The sequence below is a fragment of the Ictidomys tridecemlineatus genome, chromosome 5 (assembly GCF_052094955.1).
Source record: "Ictidomys tridecemlineatus isolate mIctTri1 chromosome 5, mIctTri1.hap1, whole genome shotgun sequence".
Taxonomy (NCBI): domain Eukaryota; kingdom Metazoa; phylum Chordata; class Mammalia; order Rodentia; family Sciuridae; genus Ictidomys; species Ictidomys tridecemlineatus.
Genome location: NC_135481.1, coordinates 120,925,937 through 120,947,117, shown reverse-complemented (window position 1 = coordinate 120,947,117; position 21,181 = coordinate 120,925,937).

Genomic DNA, 21,181 nt, shown 5'->3' with positions numbered 1-21,181 from the left:
CTGAATGTAATAAACTTTCCTTTTAGCACTGCGTTTATAGTGCCCCAGAGATTTTGATTTATTGTATCACTATTCTCATTTACTTTAAATTTTTTAAAAAAATCTATCCCTGATTTCTTCTGCAATCCATTCATCATTCAATAGCATACTATTTAGTTTCCAGATATCAGAGCAGCTTCTACTTTTTATTCTGTAATTGATTTCTAATTTAATTTCTTTAAGATCTGATATAATGCAGGATATTATTTCTATTTTTTTGTATTTGCTAAAACCTACTTTGTGGCATAAGATATGGTGCATTTTAGAGAAGAATCCATGGGCTGCTGAGAAGAAAGTGTATTTTCTAATTGATGGATGAAATATTCTTTATATGTCTGTTAAGTCTAAATTATTGCATGTGATTTTTAGTCCTATAGATTCTTTGTTAATTTTTGTTTGGATGTTCTATCCAGGAGTGAGAGAGATGTGTTAAAATCACCCAGTATTTTAAAAAAGTTGTTTTTAGTTGTAGATGGACACAATATCTTTGTTTTATTTTTATTTAATTTTATGAGTGCTGAAGATCAACACAGTACCTCACATATGCCAGGGAAGCACTCTAACACTGAGCCACATGCCAGCCCCAGTCACCCAGTATTATTGTGTTTTGGTCTATTTGATTCTTGAAATTGAAAAGGGTTTGTTTAATGTGTGTAGAAGCTCCATTCTTTGGGGCATAAATATTTATGATTATTATGTTTTGTTGATGTGTAATTCCCTTAAGCAATACAAAATGTCCTTCTTTGTTCCTTCTGATTAACTTTGACATTTACTTTATCTGAGATGCAGATAGAAATTTCTGCTTGTTTACACGATCCATGTGAATGACATGTTTTCTCAAATCCTTTCACCTTTAATCTGTGGATGTCTTTACTTATGAAGGGAATCTCTTGAAGACAGAATACGTTGGGTTTGTTTTTTATTCCAATCTGCAGGCTATGTATTTTGATGATAAATTTAGGCCATTAACATTTAAAGTTATTGTTGGGATATGATTTATATTCTCAATCATTATGGTTTATTTCTAATTTTTAATTTGAATTAGTTTCTCTTTAAATTGACTATTCCTTTAGTGTAGTTCCTTCCTTTGCTGGTTTTCACTCCCCCCTCCCCCAATTTTATCTTCATGGAATAGTTTGTTGAGAATGTTCTGTAGTGCAGGGTTTCCACTTGTGAATTCTTTTAACTTTTGTTTATAATGGAAGGTTTTTATTTCATCTTCAAATCCGAAACTTAGTTTTTCTGGACATAGGAATTTTGATTGTGAAAAATACATTTCATTTCAGAGCATGGTATATGTTATTCCAGGACTTCTTTCTTTTGAGGGTCTGGGTTGATAAATCAGCTGAGGTCTGTACTTATATTTTTCTTTCTCAGCCTTTAAAATTGTATCCTTATTCTGTATGGTAGGAATTTTCATTATAAAGTGACTTGATGTGGGTCTGTTCTAATTTTGTACATTTGGGGTCTTGTAAGTCTCTTGCATGTAATTTTTCAGATTTGGAAAATTTTATAAAATTATTTCATCAAAAAGATTGTGCATATTTTTAGTTTATATCTCTGCTCTTTCATCTATCTCAATAGATCTTAAATTTGGTCTTTTCAGGTTATTGCATAATTCTTAGAAATTCTGTTCATGGTTTCTTAACATCCTATCTTTGTGGTCAACTCTATTTTCAAGATTATATATTTATTCTTCATTGCCTGAGGTTTTGTCTTCCAATTGGTCTAGTGTGTTGGTGATACTTTCTATTGAATTTTTAATTTGGTTTATTGTTTCTTTAATTTCAAGGATTTATGCTTGTTTGCCAATGTCTTGGCTGGGCACAAGATCACGAGCCACCACACACCTTGTAGATTCAAATAGCAATTTTTTATTCCCGAACTCACACCGGCCTCTGCAAACACATTCTGGGGAAATCCGCGTTCTGCCCACCAATTCACGTCCCAAAATACTTTCTCAATTCCACAAAACTCAGCAGGAACTCAGGCAGCAGGAATGCCCTATTCCCAGCAGCAATAAACTTAAAACCTGGAACTTCCCTAAAACCACATTGTCTTAAACCGGGAACGCCTTAAACTTGTCTTAAAATGCCCTAAACCCAAGGAGCAGGATACTTCCTCAAACCTGCAGAATACACCTTAAACCTGGATCCACCCCTCCTTGAGCAGGGTCACCTTTCTCAAACACACATTCAAGGTCACAGTAGATTTCCAAGGCAAGTCCATTTAACATGGGGTACGCTGGCAAGGAAATTTCAATGCGTCATTCCTACTTGGCAATGGCCCTCAGCACTTGATTTTATTTTCCTTTAGAATCTCTGCCTCTTTATTGAAGTGATCTTTCACTTCTTTTGTTTTTCCTTTGGTATCATTTTGTATGCCTTCTTTTTTTTGCACATAAGTTTAACTCTGTACACTCTAACACCTTCTCTGATATTTATTCCCTATGGTGTTGATGGATTCTGTTATTCAAGTATTGTTTTTTGGAGTTGATTTGTTCCCTTGATTTTTTAAAATTTTTTTTTGTGTCTACCCATCTACCAGTATGAATCAGAGGCAGTAGAGTTTCTATCCTGTGGACTTATAGTGTCCCCAAAGGTTTCCATTTTCTCACTGTTTAGAGAGAGAGAGAGAGAGAGAGAGAGAGAGAGAGAGAGAGAGAGAGAGAGAGAAATAATAACAAAAATGCAAACAATATACAGTATTAAACAAAATAATTTCTAATTTTTAATTTGAATTAGTTTTAATGTTAGTTATCACAATAAACAGAAATAATATGATTTGTTATTGCCTACAATAAAATAGAAAGTTTGCAAAATGGCTTACAATTTCAAATGGTGGACAGGGAGAGAACAGAAGTTATATGGGGTGTAATGGTTATGAGGGAGGAGGAGAGAAGCCAGAAGTAAAAGATTAAAGGAAGAGTGAAAGAGGGAACAATAGATATTGATTGTTAGTGGAAAAAAAGAGAGAATCAAGGGAAACAAGTAGGAGAAAAAAATATATAAAGTGAAAAATTAAAAAAAACTAAAATACAAACAGAACTGAATACAAATATACTGAAATATACTGATCATATGCCGAAGTCTGGTTGGGCACAAAATCACGAGCCACCACACACCTTGTAGATTCAAACAGTAACTCTTTATTCTTGAACTCTCACCAGCACTCTACACACACGTTCTGGGGAAATCCACACCTCCACTGGGCTCTGTATCCCAAAATCTCTCTCAGTCCCGAGAGAACTCAACAGGAACTCAAGGAGCGGGTGCCTGGAGGCAGCAGGATACACCCTATTCCCAACAGGATACACCTTAAGCCCGGAACCGCCCTAAACCCTGATCCACCCTAAACCCGGATCCGCCCTGGTCCTTGAGCAAGGTCACCTTACATGCAATGTCACTGCAAATGACCTGGGTCATGCCATGTGTCATTCCTACTTGGCAATGGCTCTCAGCAATCATACATCCTAGTTCACAAAAAGTAATCCATGTAAAATAACTGGCTTTAGAACTTCTAGAAACGAGAAAAAGAATAAATGTGAAAGTGCATAAATGTCCATGTACCATTAAGGTTACAATTAAGCTGAGAAAGGGAATGAAAACAAAAAAGAAGAAAAGAAAAATATCTTGATAAGAAATTCTTCACTTTGAAGTTCAAAATATTCTCAGCTTATCTCTTTATAGGTTTTAGATGAGGCTCTCTGGACTATGATGCTCCACCCCCTGGATTGCTGGATTGAGAAAGGTAATTCCATAGGTGAAATTCCTGGAGGGTTAGGCTTAGGCAGGCCATTATTAAATGCCTATTGGTCTGGAGATTTTAAATCAGTGCACCTCCAGTGCCCAGAACTTTTTGGTCTACATTGGAAGACTTAAACTCAGATATCTTTCTTCATTCCACTAGTTTGGTAGGGGATCCATTATTTAGTCCCCTATGTCACCTGTGGACCCCACATTTCCTGGTCTCATGTTCAGTCTCCAAAGAATCTGATCCACCCCCACCCTTCTGAATTCCTGGCAGATGATTCTTTCCAAGCTGGTCCTTCAAGCAGTCATATTGAAGGTGTAGGGACAGAGGTGGGTAGGTTTACTCAGCCAGTTTCCCATGTGTAAACCCCTGAACACGTTTGATTTTCTCTACATCATGCAGTGTGTGTTCACTGGGCCTGTATTCAGCTTCCTCAGGTGTCTGCTCCCATACTGCAGCTGCAAAATGTTTTCTTGCTTTGTCCTCCACATGCTGCCTGGAGAGATAGCAGCTTCTTTCCTGGCACATGGATGTTGTGCACCATGTCCTTCAGGTTTGTTGAGTAATGCCCTTGGTTTTTAAATTCTCTGTAACCAGACACACCTTGGGCTTCCCCCAATGTAGGTTGCTTTAGTCCCCTTATCTCTCTACCATGTACACAAAGAGACCACTGTGGCTGGTGCTTCTGGAACATTTGGGGACTTTTTTCTTATATCATTATATCCAACCTCCTGTGTCCCAATCTGCTTTGTATGTCAAGTTTTAAATTCTAGTAAGGTCCCCTCCAGCCTTTTTGTTCACCAACCACACAGAGAAGTTCCCTGTCAGCTTTCTTGGTTTCAAGCCATAGAGCAGCCAGGAATGGGACCTCCACTACTCCATCAACTTAAAAAAAAATCCCCGTTCCATGTTTTCTAAGGAATCTTCATAATGATTTCCAGAGTAGTTGCACCATTTGGCAGTCCAACCACTAATATATGAGGATAATTTTCCCCCCAGATCCTCACCAAATTTTATTGTCACTTATATTCTTGATAATTGCCATTCTGATTGGAGATAAAATCTCAATGTAATTTTAGTTTGCATTTCTCTAATTAATAGAGATGTTGAATTTTTTTTATATTTGTTGACCAATTATATTTCGTCTTCTGTGAATTGTCTGTTCAGTTCCTTTGCCCATTTATTGATTGGGTTATCTGGATTTTTTTGTGTTAAGTTTTTGAATTCTTTGTATATCCTAGAGACTAATGTTGTATGTGAGGTGCATATATTTTCTCTCATTCTATAGGCTCTCTTAACATTATTGATCATTTTCTTTGCTCTGAAGAAGATTTTTAGTTTGATATCACCTCATTTATTGATACTTGATTCTACCTATTGTACTTCAGGAGCCTTGCCGAGGAATTTTGTTTCTAAGCTGACATGATGGAGAGTTGGGCCTCTTTTTCTTCTAGTAGGTGCCGGGTGTCTGGTCTAACACTTAGGTCCTTGATCCACTCTGAGTTGAGTTTTGTTCAGGTTGAGTGATAGGGGTCTAATTTTATTTTGCTACATATGAACTTCTAGTTATGCCAGCACTATTTCTTGAAGAGGCTATCATTTATACAATGCATAGTTATGACAATTTCTCTAGTGTGAGATAACTGTATTTATGTGGATTTATTCCTGTGTTTTCAATTCTATACTATTGGTATGTGTATTTCTTTTGGTGCCAATACCATGCCATTTTTTGTTACTCTATAGTATAATTTATGGTCTGGTACTGTGATGTCTCATGCTTCACTTTTCTCACTGAGGATTGCTTTGTCTATTCTGAGATTCTTAATTTTTCAAATGAATTTTTATTTCTTTTTATATTTCTATGAAGAACATCATTCAAATTTTAATAGAAATTGCATTAAATATGTAGAGTGCTTTTGGTTGTATGACCATTTTTACAGTATTAAATATGCCAATCCAGGAACATTGGATGTTTTTCCATTTTCTAAAATCTTCTTCAAATTCTTTTTTTTTTTAGTGTTATGTAGTTTTCATTGTACAAGTCTTCTACCTCACTTGTTAGATTGTGACAAATATATTTTTGATGCTATTGTGAATGGAATAGTTTTTATAATTTTTCTTTCAGTTACTTCATCACCAATATAGGGAAACACAATTGTTCTATGTGTATTAATTTTATATTCTGATACTTTGCTGAATTCATTTATGAGTTATTGAGTTTTTTTTAAATATAGAATCATACCATTGGCATATAGTGATAATTTGAGTTCTTTATTTCCTATTCATTTCCCTTTAATTTCTATTTTCTCTAATTGCTCTGGGTAGAATTTCAAGGATGATGTTGAATAAATCTGGTGAAAGACAGCATCCTTGTGTTGTTACAGTTCTTAGAGAAATGCTTTCAAATTTTCTCCATTTAGAATGATATTGAACTTGGATTTAGCATATACAGATTTTATAATGTTGAGATATGTATCTATTATCCTTAGTTTGTCTAGTGTTTTAAACATAAATGAATGTTGCATTTTGTCAATTGTTTTCCTGCATCTACTGATATAATCATGTGATTCTTATCTTTCATTCTATTGATAGAGTGAATTAAGTTGATTGATTTTCTTATGTTGAATCAACCTTGCATCCCTGAGAGGAACCCCACTTGATCAGAGTGTACTTTCTTCTTAATATGTTTTTGTATATGATCTGCCAGTATATTATTGAGAATTTTTGCATCTATGTTCATGAGTAATATTGGACTGAAGTTTTCCCTCCTTAATGTGTCTTTATCTGTTTTTTTTTGTATCAGAGTAATATTAGCTTCATAGAATGAATTGGGGAGGGTTCTCTCTTTTTGTGTTTCATGGAATAATTTGAGGGGTATTGGTGTAAATTCTTTTTGATGATCTGGTAGAACTCAGTGAAAATCCATGTGATCTTGGGATTTTTTTTTTGTTGGTAGGCTTTTAATGCCATCTTCAATTTCATTGCTTGAAATTGATCTGTTTAAATTTTTTTTAAAGAGAGAGTGAGATAGAGGAGAGAAGAGAGAGAGAGAATTTTTAGTATTTATTTTTTTTAGTTCTCGGTGGACACAACATCTTTGTTGGTATGTGGTGCTGAGAATTGAACCCGGGCCGCACGCATGCCAGGCGAGCGCGCTACCGCTTGAGCCACATCCCCAGCCCTGATCTGTTTAAATTTTATATGTCCTCCTCATTCAATTTGAGTAGGTCATATTTCTCTAGAAATCTGTGAATATCTTCAATATTTTCTATTTTATTGGTGTATAAATTTTTGATTACTTTCTTTCAGTAGTATACATTGTGATATTCTCAATAATATACTGGCAGATCATATACAAAACATATTAAGAAGATAGTGCACTTTTTATCATGAATTTTATGAATTTGTGTTTTCTCTCTATCTCTTCATTAACATGGCTAAGGGTTCATCAGTTTTAAGAAAAGTGAATTATATACTTTACCTATTCTGATAGAAAATTTTTCCCTGTTCCATAATTTCTTTTCTTTACCAATATGGTTGTATCATTTATTTAGGCTATTCTACTGTTTCTGTTTGGATTTCAGGGCATATAGGGCTTGTTGTCATTTCAGAGAAGAGCATGGAATGAACAAGAAGCAGAGTGTGTTGTGATTTCCTTGACCTCTTTTATGCACTCACTTAATTAGCTGTTTGCTACCATGTTGTGATCAATCTGATTATTGAAATAATACCACCTTGGTACCTCCTAAGATGGATGATCAGGATGGAGAAAAACTATTGCTAACCTGTCTCATGGCTTCTGAGGGATGGCCTGAAAATTGTGTCCAATTTATAGTGGTTTCTGTGACATTTTGGAAGCCTGGGGACTCAGAAAGCCCCTTCTCTCTCTCATCTTTGGCCAGAATTCCTGGTCATCGCCATCAATGGAGGCCTGGCCTTGCAGAGCACTGTAACCCCTCTGGAACTGGGTGGCAGGTGCTGGGCAGGGTGGAGAGTGTGTGCGGGCAGAACCTCAGCCAATCCCCAGCCTCATTATTTGTGTATACATTTCTGGGCTCAAACATCCAGGAAGATAAGGAGGTTCTAAACTTTCTCATCCACAATTAAGAAGAATTTTCAGGCAGACAGATTGTAAGTGACCAAGGTGAGGCAGTGACATTGCTTATGCATTTTGTTTCATTATTCTTCTGTATCCCATGATCACGTGGGTCAATTGTGCACTTGATAAAAAGACTTCAGTGAAAATATGGTTCATACCAGTGTTTTGGAAACAAGTTTTTGTCTGTACTGAATGACAATCTCATCCATTCATATTACTTAGTAACCAAAGCAATTATTAGTATCTAATAAATTAGTCCCTATATTGATTAAAGAAAACCAACTAAACTGTAGTTTACTTAATTATTTTATGGCAGAATATAGTATGTTTAAAATAACTAACTTCAAAAAGTTTAAAAAATTTCCCCTAAATAGAAATTACTTCATTCCTTTTAAAATTTTTTTTTTTATTAGTTGCTCAAAACATTACAATGATCTTGACATATCATACATTTGATTCAAATGGGGTATGAATTCTTATTTTTCCACTTATACAGATTGCAGTATCACATTGGTTATACAGTCACGTTTATACATACAGCCATACTAGTGTCTGTTGTATTCTGCTACCCTTCCTATCCCCCCTCCCCTTCCCTCCCCTCCCACCACCTCTCTCTACCCAATCTACTGTGACACATTTCTCTCTCTCTCTCTCTTTTCTCCCCCCTCACATCATTTTATATGTAATTTTGAATAACAATTAGGGTCTCCTTCCATCTTCCATGCAAATTCCCCTTCTTTCTCCCATTCCCATGCACCTCTCATCCCTATTTAATGGTTATCATCTTCTCATGCTCTTCCTCCCTGCTCTGTTTTGAGTCACCCCCCTTATATCAAAGAAGACATTTGGCATTTGTTTTTTAGGGATTGGCTAGCTTCACTTAGCATAATCTGCTCTAATGCCATCCATTTCCTTGCAAATGCCATGATTTTGTTATTTTTTAGTGCTGAGTAATATTCCATTGTGTATAAATGCCACATTTCTTTTATCCATTCATCTATTGAAGGGCATCTTGGTTGGTTCCACAGTCTAGCTATTGTGAATTTTGCTGCTATGAACATTGATGTAGCTGTGTCCCTGTAGTATGCTCTTTTAAGGTCTTTTGGGTATAGTCCGAGAAGGGGAAATAGCTGGGTCAAATGGTGGTTCCATTCCCAGCTTTCTAATGAATCTCTATACTGTTTTCGAAATTGGCTGCACCAATTTGCAGTCCCACCAGCAATGTATGAGTGTACCTTTTCCCCCACATCCTTGCCTGCACTTTTTGTTGTTTGACTTCATAATGGCTGCCATTCTTATTGGAGTGAGATGGTATCTTAGAGGAGTTTTAATTTGCATTTCTCTGATTGCTAGAGATGATGAGCATTTTTTCATTTATTTGTTGATTGATTGTATATCCTCTTCTGAGAAGTGTCTGTTCAGATCCTTGGCCTATTTGTTGATTGGGTTATTTGTTTTCTTGTTGTTTAATTTTTTGAGTTCTTTGTATACTCTTGAGATTAGAGCTCTATCTGAAATGTGAGGGGTAAAAATTTGTTCCCAGGATGTAGGCTCCCTATTTACCTCTCTTATTGTTTCTCTTGCTGAGAAAAAACTTTTTAGTTTGAATACATCCCATTTGTTGATTCTTGATGTTAACTCTTGTGCTATAGGTGTCCTATTAAGGAATTTAGAGCCCAACCGCACGAGATGGAGATTAGGGCCAACCTTTTCTTCTATTAGACACAGAGTTTCTGGTTTGATTCCTAGCTCCTTGATCCATTTTGAGTTAACTTTTGTGTAGGGTGAGAGAAAGGGATTCAATTTCATTTTGTTGCATATGGATTTCCAGTTCTCCCAGCACCATTTGTTGTAGACGCTATCCTTCCTCCATTGCATGTTTTTAGCACCTTTGTCTAATATAAAGTAGTTGTAATTTTTTGGATTGGTCTCTGTGTCCTCTATTCTGTACCATTGGTCTACCCACCTGTTTTGGTATCAGTACCATGCTGTTTTTGTTACTATTGCTCTATATTATAGTTTAAAATCTGGTATCCCTATACCACCAGTTTCACTCTTTCTGCTTAGAATTGATTTTTCTATTCTAGGTTCTGCCATGTGACCAGTATGCTAGCTTCATACTAGAGGTCCTAAGCATAGAAGTTAACTAGTTAGATCAAAATATACACACCTAAACTCAATTTACATTTTTCTTGACAAGGTCAGAGACTGCCCCCCCCCCCCCGGCTCCTGACTTAAGCCTCCTGGTGGGGTAGCAAGGTTTACTCAAGAGACTAGCAGGAGAGAGGAAGGGCATGCCAGAGAGTGGCCTTTTATTGGGGAACAAGAAATTCAGGAGAAAATTCCATCCAATGAAGGTCGAGGGGGACAGGATTCCAAGGTCAGGGTCAGTGATTGGTCTCAGGGTCAATGGTCAGTCACACCCCCACACGGACGGGCTCTCGCACCTAAAAAGGGTGGGGATAGGTTCTGACACAGCTTGGCGGGAATGCCTCACACCCAGTCAAAGAGGTGACCAATCACATGGGAGAATGGCTTCCCACACTAGGTCTTTTATTTTTCCATATGAATTTCATGATTGCTTTTTCTATTTCTGTGAGGAATGCTGTTGGGATTTTGATTGGCATTGCATTAGACCTATAGAGTACTCTTGGTAATATGGCCATTTTAATGATATTAGTTCTGCCCATCCATGAACAAGTATATCTTTCTATCTTCTAAGGTCTTCTTCTATTTCTCTCTTTAAGGTTCTGTAGTTTTCATTGTATAATTCTTTCACCTCTTTTGTTAGGTTGATTCCCAAGTATATCTTTTTTGAGGATATTGTGAATGGGGTGGTAGTTCTTATTTCCATTTCAGAGGATTTGTCACTAATATTCAGGAATGTCTTTGATTTATGCATGTTGATTTTATATCCTGCCACTTTGCTGAATTCATTTACTAGCTCTAGAAGTTTCTTTGTAGAACATTTTGGGTCTGCTAGGTATAGAATCATGTCATCTGAAAATAGTACTAATTTAAATTCTTCTTTTCCTATCTTTATGCCCTTAATTTCTTTCATCTGTCTAATTGCTCTGGCCAGTGTTTTGAGAACTATGTTAAATAGAAGTGGTGAGAGAGGGCATCCATGTCTTTTTTCCAGATTTTAGAAGGAATGCCTTCAATTTTTCTCTGTTTAGAATGATGCTAGCCTGAGGCTTATCATAGATAGCTTTTAAAATGTTGAGGTATGTTCCTGTTATCCCTAGTTTTTCTAGTGTTTTGAACATAAAGGGATGCTGTACTTAGTAAAATGCTTTTTCTGCATCTATCGAGATGATCATATGGTTCTTATCTTTAAGTCTATTGATGTGGTGAATAACATTTATTGATTTCCATATATCGAACCAGCCGTGCATCCCAAGGGTGAATCCTACTTGATCATAATGCGCAATCTTTTTGATATGTTTTTGTATCCAATTTGCCAGAATTTTATTGAGGATTTTTGCATCTATGTTCATTAGAGATATTGGTCTGTAGTTTTCTTTTGTTGAAGTGTCTTTGTCTGGTTTAGGAATCAGGGTGATGTTGGCCTTGTAGAATGAATTTGGAAGTTCTCCCTCTTTTTCTATTTCCTGAAATAGCTTGAAGAGTATTGGTATTAGTTCTTCTTTAAAGGTTTTGTAAAACTCTGCTGTATACCCATCCAATCCTGGGCTTTTCTTGGTTGGTAGTCTTTTGATGGCTTCTTCTATTTCCTCAATTGATATTGGTCTGTTTAAGTTGTGTATTTCCTCCTGACTCAATCTGGGCAGATCATATGACTTAAGAAATTTATGGATGCCTTCCCTATCTTCTATTTTATTGGAGTATAAGGTCTCAAAATAATTTCTAATTATCTTCTGTATTTGTGTAGTGTCTGTTGTGATATTGCCTTTTTCATCCGGTATGCTAGTAATTTGAGTTCTCTCTCTTCTTCTCTTCGTTAGCATGGCTAAGGGTCTGTCGATCTTATTTTTATTTTAAAGGACCAAATTTTAGTTTTGTCAATTTTTTCAATGGTTTCTTTTGTTTCAATTTCATTGATCTCAGTGCTGATTTTAATTATTTATTGCCTTCTACTGCTTTTGCTGTTGTTTTGCTCTTCTTTTTCTAGGGTTTTGAGATGAAGTGTGAGATCATTTATTTGTTGGTTTTTTCTTTTTTTGAGGAATAAACTCCAAGCAATGAATTTTCCTCTTAGAACTGCTTTCATTGTGTCCCATAGATTCTGATATGTTGTGTCTGTGTTTTCATTTATCTCTAAGAATTTTTAAATTTCCTCCTTGATGTCTTCTGTAACCTGTTGATCATTCAGTAACATATTGTTCATTCTCCAAGTGATATAGGATTTTTCCTTCCTTCTTTTATCGTTGATTTCCAGTTTCATTCCATTATGATCAGATAAGATGCATGGTATTATCTCTACTCCTTTATAATTTCTAAGAGTCGCCCTGTGAAATAATATATGGTCTATTTTTGAGAAGAATCTATGTGCTGCAGAGAAAAAAGTGTAACCACTTGATGTTGGGTGGTATATTTTATATATGTCAATTAAGTCTAACTTATTAATTGTATTATTGAGTTCTATAGTTTCTTTATTCAACTTTTGTTTGGAAGATCTGTCCAGTGGTGAGAGAGGTGTATTAAGTCACCCATAATTATTGTATTGTGGTCTATTTGACTCTTGAACTTGAGAAGAGTTTGTTTGAATAACATAGTTGCATCATTGTTTGGGTCATATATATTAATGATTGTTATGTCTTGTTGGTGTATGGTTCCCTTGAGCAGTATGTAGTGTCCTTCTTTATCCCTTTTGATTAACTTTGGCTTGAAGTCTATTTTATTTGATATGAGTATGTACACTACTGCTTGCTTCCAAGGTCCATGTGAGTGGTATAATTTTTCCTAAACCTTTCACCTTCATTCTAGTATATCTTTTCCTAGCACATGAGTCTCCTGTAAGCATCATATTGTTGGATCTTTTTCTTTGATCCATTCTATTAGCCTATTTCTCTTGATTGGTGAGTTTAAACCATTAACATTTAGGGTTACTTTTGAGATATGGTTTGTACTTATTTTTGTTACTTACATGATTTGTTTTTCCTCTTTGATTAGTTTTTCCTTTACTGTACTACCTCCCACCATTGGTTTTTATTGTTATTTTTCATTTCCTCTTCATGTAATGTTTTGCCAAGGATGTTTTGAAGCACTGATTTTTTAATTTTTGTTTATCATGGAAGGTTTTCATTTCATCTTCAATCCTGAAGCTTAATTTTGCTGATACATGATTCTTGGTTGGAACCCATTTTCTTTCAGCATATGCAATATGTTGTTCGAGGATCTTCTAGCTTTCAGAGTCTGTGTTGCAAGATCATCTGTTAACCTGATTGGTTTACCCCTAAATGTAATCTGCTTCCTTTGTCTTGTAGCTTTTAAGATTCTCTCCTTATTCTATATGTTGGGCATCTTCATTATAATGTGTCTTGGTGTGGATCTCTTGTGATTTTGCACATTTGGCATCCTATAGGCTTCTAGGATTTGTAATTCTGTTTCATTCTTTAAGTATGGGAAGTTTTCTAGTATTATTTCATTGTCAAAGTGATCTTTTATTGTCTGATTTTGCTATCTAATGTCTTTCTTCTTACTCCAGATCATCTGAAGCATGTATATCCTGAACTCTTTATCTGACATTTCATCTGTTGCAGATATTACCTCTTCTAATTTTGAATTGACCTACATTGTTTGTGGTACTTTCTTTCTTTGTCTTAATACTGCTCACATTTCTTTCCAGCTTTGTGTAACTGTTTTGTTATTGATTTTCCCCCTATATATTTATTTATATTGCTCTTGTATAGTTCCAAAGTCTCTCTTTTGTGGAGAAAGGCAATGTTATCAGTTCCCAATATCAATAGTACATCATCTAAGCACAAGTTTTCATTATTAATACATTTATAGCTAGGCTCTATGTCTACAGATGCTGGCTTCAATTATCATTTAAAAATATAGTCATTAGTTTTATAAAAGTTATACCATTTCTGTTAGCATGAAGAAAACTGAATTTTAGGTGTAGGATGTTATGTTTAGGGGGAAAGGAGTGAGGGTATGGGGTTAATCTAACTTAGTAACTTTGGAGAGCTCTAACCAATTGATGGGTAATTTATGGAAGAATGTATAGATTCAAACTCCTATCTGTATTTAGAAGATTACCCTACTTATAAATAGTAAAATTCAGGGGGTCGAAACTGAGATAGAGGGAGTAAGAAGGAAAAAAATAACAAGGAAAGAAAGAGAAAAAAGAGAGTGGGAAAAAGAAAATGAGAGAAAACAGAAAAAAAAGAAAAAAAGTCTCTCAGAACTCTATTTTCTTTTCTTCCAGTAGATGGTGTTGTCTATTCCTAGCTTGAGTCTTTGTGTTCAGGGTGGTGGAGGTAGCCAGTAGTGAGAGGACTTGAGCTTCCACCTGTAGCCTCTCTACTCTAAGTCTCTGAGATGGAAACCAGGTGCCTGATCCACCACAGAACTGTGCTGGTAGCCACGCCCAACAGTTGATATGTTTTAAGGGTTCTTGGGATTTTCCAAGATGAGTTCCATCTGTTTTTCTCGTAAGTTGTTTGATGAAATGAGGGGTGTTGAGGAGACCTTATGTTTGTTCAGAGCTCGGTCTGGTGATCCACAAGCCAAGCCTCTGGGTTCTGTGCCTCCTCTGGTCTGCACCCCAGTGCCCCACATCAGCCCCTCCTCCAGGTCTGCTGTGTGGGTGGCTAGGCCCCTCCCACCTCCTGGTCAGGTCATCTGCCTACTGCATGGGTGGCTGGGCTCCTCCAGCCTCCCAGTAGGGTCCTCTGCCTACCGCGTGGGGGCAGGTGGTTGGCTGGTTGGCTCGGTCCCTCCTGCCTCCAGCTTGGGTTGTTTACCTCCAATGTTTTCTTTCAAATGAGGATTCAGACACATAATGGCTATTGGGTGAGGAGAGCAGGGGAGGAATGGAGAAACTTTAGATAGAGCAAAGTGGAGAGATGGGAAAGAAGGGGGAAGGGAGTAGAAATGATGGTGGAGTGAGTTAGATCGTTACGATAAGTACATGTATAAGACACGAGTATGTGAAAATACTTTGTGTACAATCAGTGTCTTGAAAAATTGTGCTCTATATGTGTAATATGAAATGAATTGCATTCTGCCATCATGTATAACAAATCAGAATGAAAAAGAAATCCTAGTTTTTAAAATTTCTATATTTTGAGCTCATGGTCTTATTGTGAATTCACTTGTGATCATTTTTGCTTAAATTAATATATTCTTTTTTTTCTGATCAGTCTTATTTTTTCCTAACTCTATAGAGATTTTTACTCTCTGTCATTGTTCATAGACCCAATTTTCAAGAGTTAACTGTCAAGTATATTGGAAAGTCTCTTTTTATAAAATTCTAAGAAGGACATAGATATGGAAATGTTGGGGAAAGCAATCAAGGACAAGTGGCCATCTGAACATTTGATTTCAGTGTGTCCCATGGCTGGCAGACTTTACACCTAGTGTTTTCTACTGTACAGCCTTCCCTAAAAAGTCTGTACAGCAGGGAACACTAAAAAAACACTTAAAGTCTGCTGGGCTCTATATTAATTTCTAATAGGTAAAATCTAATTGAGACTTTAAATGACATCTGTAGCATTGCCTCATATCTGTGGAAATCTGCACACAAAAAGCTACAATATTGTTGTTTCCTGTCTGCTTTATGTACGTGTGCACTCCTATATATTGTATTGTTGTGTTTATATAATTGCTTGTGTCCATATATCATGTAGATGGTATCAAAATTATTATATAGATAGATGAGTGCTTATAAAACAAAATTTAAATAATAAATAGATCCAAATACTTCCATTTCATGTGACTTAAAAAAGAAGTTCAACTTAAATTAGGTAAACAGGTGAGAGTAAAGATGTCTTTAAAATTATTAACTCGTAAGTTTTCCTAGGTGATCAGAGAATAATGTATAGATTTCTACAAAATGTCAAAAACGTAATAACCATTGCTTTTAGGACTTATCTTCAACAAGAAAGAGATGGATAATACTGTTGACACAATTTTCTGAAATGCTGTTTTTACAGTTAAAACAAGGAAATTATATTTAAAATAAATTGATCAATCTTCATAACTGGTGTTTGTTAAAGGTGATATCTTATTAATTTTCAAAGTTAAAAATGCTAAAACCTCAACTGCTAGATAAAAATAAGTACTCTTAACTTCTTAATTTTCATATGTAATATATTTAAACATTAAATATGTTTTCATAAATTGTTAAAAAATTGTTAGAAAAAAATTGAGATTTTTTTCTGTCTTCACTAAAAACAAATTTTCTGAGTAAAGATTCTTTCATGCATAATTTTATATACAAAAGAGTACAAAAGTTTTCAATTAAAGTATCATAAAAACAAAATTGTTTTTTTCCATCTTATTAAGTGGAGTAATTTGCCTAATTTTAGAAATTTCATAAGAATTGTTTCAAAATGTAAAAAGGGGTCAATGGCTAGGAAAGAGACATAAAAAGTTCTAGGTATGGAAATATATTTTACATAGAAAGTAGAATAAAAAGGAAATATTTCTGAATAAAGTCTTTTATGTGGCAAAGTTAAAAGTTGTAGAATTGCCTCCACAGACCTGTGCAGAAGCCCAGGCCCAGATGAACCTTGTCCACACCACCAACTGGCAGGCCTGTGCTGTAGCTTGGCCCTGGCCCAGGCCTAACTCATCTTCATCTAGGGATTCTGCAGTCACCACACAACAGTTTCCATTTTGTTATAAGAGTCAGGGTCTAAAGTCAGCTGCAAATTGGAACAGGCAGCCCAAAGCTATTATAAGGCACACTCTTTTAGCCCCATCTCTAAAAGAGGTTACATCCATCTTGGGACACCCCCACTGCTATCTTGTGTTACTTCTTCTATTACTGCCACCACCTATAGTTGCAATAACATTCATAGTGGGTCACCAGAAGGGATTGTAAGCCGAACACCAAGGTTAGGTACAGATAATCTTCCCAGATACTATAAGATTATAGGATAGAAATGGTAATATCTTAGATCTGGACTGCAAGAAAGGAAGACACATAGAAATCATGAACAAGGGAAAAACGTGCCCCAAACAAACCAGAATACCACAATAACAGAATCCATGGACAGCACAGTTGATAAAATATCAGAGAAGGAGTTCAGAATGTACATAATTAAAATAATCTGTGAATTAAAGAATTACCTAAATGAGCAAATATAGGCAAAAATTGATCACTCCAACCAAGATATAATAGAGAAAATACATGTAACCATTGATCACACCAACAGAGAAGAGGGAAGAAATACAGGTAGTGAAAGATTACTTCAAGAAAAAGTTAGAGATTCTGAAAATAAATCAGAAGTCCTTGAAATGAAGGAAAGAATAAACCAAATAAAAAACTTAATAGGAAGCATCACCAATAGACAAGATCACTGGGAAGACAGCACATCAGATAATAAAGACAAAATATACAATCTGGAAAATAAAGTTGACTACACAATAAAGGTGGTCAGAAACCATGAACAGAACATTCAAGAATTGTGGGATAATGTCAAAAGACCAAATATAAGAGTCACTGGAATACATTAGGATAGAGGAAGGAACAGAGATTCAAACCAAAGGAATACACAATCTCTTCAATGAGATAATTTCTGAAATTTCCCCAAATATTAAGAATAAATTGGAAAATCAAACAAAAGATGTTTACAGGACACCAACTATACAAAATTACAACACATCTACACCAAGGCACATTATAATGAAAAAACCTAGCATACAGAATAAGGGCAGAATCTTAAAGACTGCAAGAGAAAGGAATCAGTTTACATATAGGGGGAGACCAATAAGTCAGAGATTCTGAAAATAAATCTGAAATCCTTGAAATGAAGGAAAGAATAAACCGAATAAAAAACTTAATAGGAAGCATCACCAATAGACTAGATCACTTGGAAGACAGCACATCAGATAATAAAGACAAAATATACAATCTGCAAAGTTTTCAACCCAGATACTCAAAGCAAGGAGATCCTGAAACAGTATAAACCAAGCTCTGAAGGAAAATATATGTTAACCAAGAATCTTATATCCAGCAAAATTTAAGCTTCAGATTTGAAGACAAAATAAAAACCTTTCATGATAAACAAAAGTTAAAAGAATTTACACCGAGAAAGGCCACACTACAAAGAATCCTAAGCAAAATATTCCAGGAGGAAGAAATAAAAAACAACAATGAAAATCAGCCCAGGGAGGAATTATACTAAATGAAAGGCCAATCAAAGGAGAAACTAAGTTAAGTTAAAGAAAATAACCTAAAACGACCAGGAATAAAATAATATTTCAATAGTAACCCTGAATGTGAATGACCTGAACTCATCAATTAAAAGACAATTAAAAGACTGACAAAAGATACTTGGGAATCAACTTAATAAAAGAGGTGAAAGACCTCTACAATAAAAAGTATGGAACACTAAAGAAAGAAATTGAAGAAGACCTTAGAAAATGGAAAGATTTTCCATGCTCTTGAATAGGCAAAATTAATATTGTCAAAATGTCCATACTACCCAAAGCACTATACACATACAATGCAATTCCAATTAAAATCCCAAAGTCATTCCTTATAGAAATAGAAAAAGCATTCATAAAATTTATTTGGAAAAATAAGAGAGCCAACATAGCAAAAGAAATACTTAACACGAAGAGTGAAGTAGGAGGCATCACAATACCAGACCTTAAACTATTCTACAAAGATATATTCACAAAAACAGCATGGTATTGGCATCAAAATAGACATGTAGACCAATGGTATAGAATAGAAGACACAGAGATAAATCCACATAAATAGAGTTATCTCATATTAGACAAAGGTTCCAAAAACATACAGTGGAGAAATAATAGCCTCTTCAACAAATGGTGCTGGGAGAACTGGAAATCCATATGTAGCAAAATGAAAATAAACCCCTGTCTTTCACCATGCACAAAACTCAACTCAAAGTAGATCAAGGATCTGCCACTCGACCAGTGCTGGCTTCATGAAAGAAGGTTCAATTCATGAGTAAATTCTAGGGGGTTCTAAATTAAAGAGATAAGACTCTAATTACCTTTAATACCAGCTCTGGGACAGCTTCTCCTAGCTCCCGCCTCTAGCTACCTAATGCAGTAGCAAGGTTTACTGAAGAAGCTTGTGAGAGAGTGAGAACATGCCAGGGAGTGGACTTTTATTGGGGAAAAAAATTCCAGGGAAAATCCCATCCAATGAAGATTAAGGGGGGCAGCATCCCAAGGTCAGGGGCGAAGGTTGGGGCTTCAGGGCAGTGGCCAGACATGCTTCTGCACGGACAAGCCCTTAGACCTGGGAAAGGGTGGGGAAAGCTCTAACACAGCTGTGTCTAAGTGCCTGTCACCCAGCCAGGGAGGTAACTCAAATCACGTGCGAGGATGGCCTCCCACATATTCCCATCTTTTTCTTTTAAAAAGCAGGCAATGATTTACTCTCTCTAGTCTCTGCACTCTCACTCTGAAGACTCATCATCCTATAATTACAACACAAAAAAAGAATTGACAGAAAAGAGAACAATCCAATAATGTACCAGGCCAAGTGTTTAAGAATATTTCCAGGGTTAAATCCATTTAATTTCTTCAATATTTGATTAGACAAAGAAGAAGGATCTGAAAAATCAGCTCTATTATTTTGAATATCTTGGATATGATAATGGAGTTCCAAAAGATCCAAGCTATTATTATTACTTTGCCAAATACCCAACAAATGGTTCTTAACCTTCTCCCAATCCCAGAGAGAAGCATTGTACTTGGCAGCTATAACACACACATATTTATAACTTGTGTGGCATTTAAGCCTTTCTTTAAACTTTAAAGCTGAAAGTTCATTACCTATATTTATAACAGTTGCCTCTAAGACGTTTAACTTAATCTCAATCCTTTCATCAATATTTACTTGATTGTGCAGAGCCTTGGAAGTATTTTGGGCTAAATTATTAAGAAATTATGTATGTTGAATATTTTGAGATAAAGTTATTGAGGCTGTTACAGTGGATGCAATGAAAGAAACCAAAGCCAAAACTCCTACAATTATAATTCCAATGGCACGTCTAGGTCTTGCTAGCTGGGTATGAATTTGCTGTAAGACTTGAAAACCAGCATCAGCATACCATGGCGCTAAAATATTAGCAGGCAATAAAACAAAAGAGAGCTGATGAAGTAACAGCACTCCTTTTCCTCTATTATATCCAGTAATACAATTGGTTAGGTTACATTTGTAACGTATCCATTTAACTTTTACATATCCAATGATTAAAACATAAGGAGATTGGACACAGGCTCATAAGCCATAGAAAGATCTCTTCTTACAGCTCTTGCCAACAAATTTTGGTAAAGGTTTTTCTGAAAAATTTAAGAATTCTGAGGCAGCAATTAAATGCCAAACATCTTTTTGAATACCACCCTCACTGTAAGTCAAAATATTGCTAACAAATCTTGCAGGTGTCATAGAAGATTTCTTTCATAATTGTCTTATCAATTTTTGGAGACCAGTCTAAAATATACCCACAACCTTTAGACACCTTATGTTGTACTGGAAAAGTATTTACACAATCCATCCATCTAGGAAAGGTGCCAATCTTAATTGTAGAACTATTTGGACAATGAAGTATTTGTGGAGGTTTTGCAGAAACGACTGATTTGTTATGGAAAAGTCCCATTTTGATCATTGATCTAGTATAAGGTTTTAAGTCTCCATAAAAAGTATGATTAGTCAGTCTAGGTCTTCCAACTGCTGTCTTTTTCTCAAATAATACTCTCAGACAGCCAGCATGTTTATCGTGGGATCAACACAAAGGTAATTGGGCACTATAGCCAGAATAATTAAATCTAGCCACATGATTGGGAGTAATATGAGTCTGTAAATCCTCCTATCATGAATGAGTCATTAGTAAACACTGGATTAGATTCTCCAGTCCACACAGCTGGGTGTACCAGGGGTGGGTCTGGGAAATAAATACAATAAGTGTCTGCTCGACTCCCTTTTACCTGACAGCCCAGCAGGGCAATCACTGTAGCTACTGTCATCAATGGAGTCTTATTCCTTCCTAGGAGTTTTATTATTCGTGAAGTGTGTGTTGTCAGCTTCTTCACATCTTCCCATGAAATCAGCTTTTCAGCTGGGTCATGTTGGTTTCTCTTCATTATTCTTTGATATCTCTTCCTTTTGAG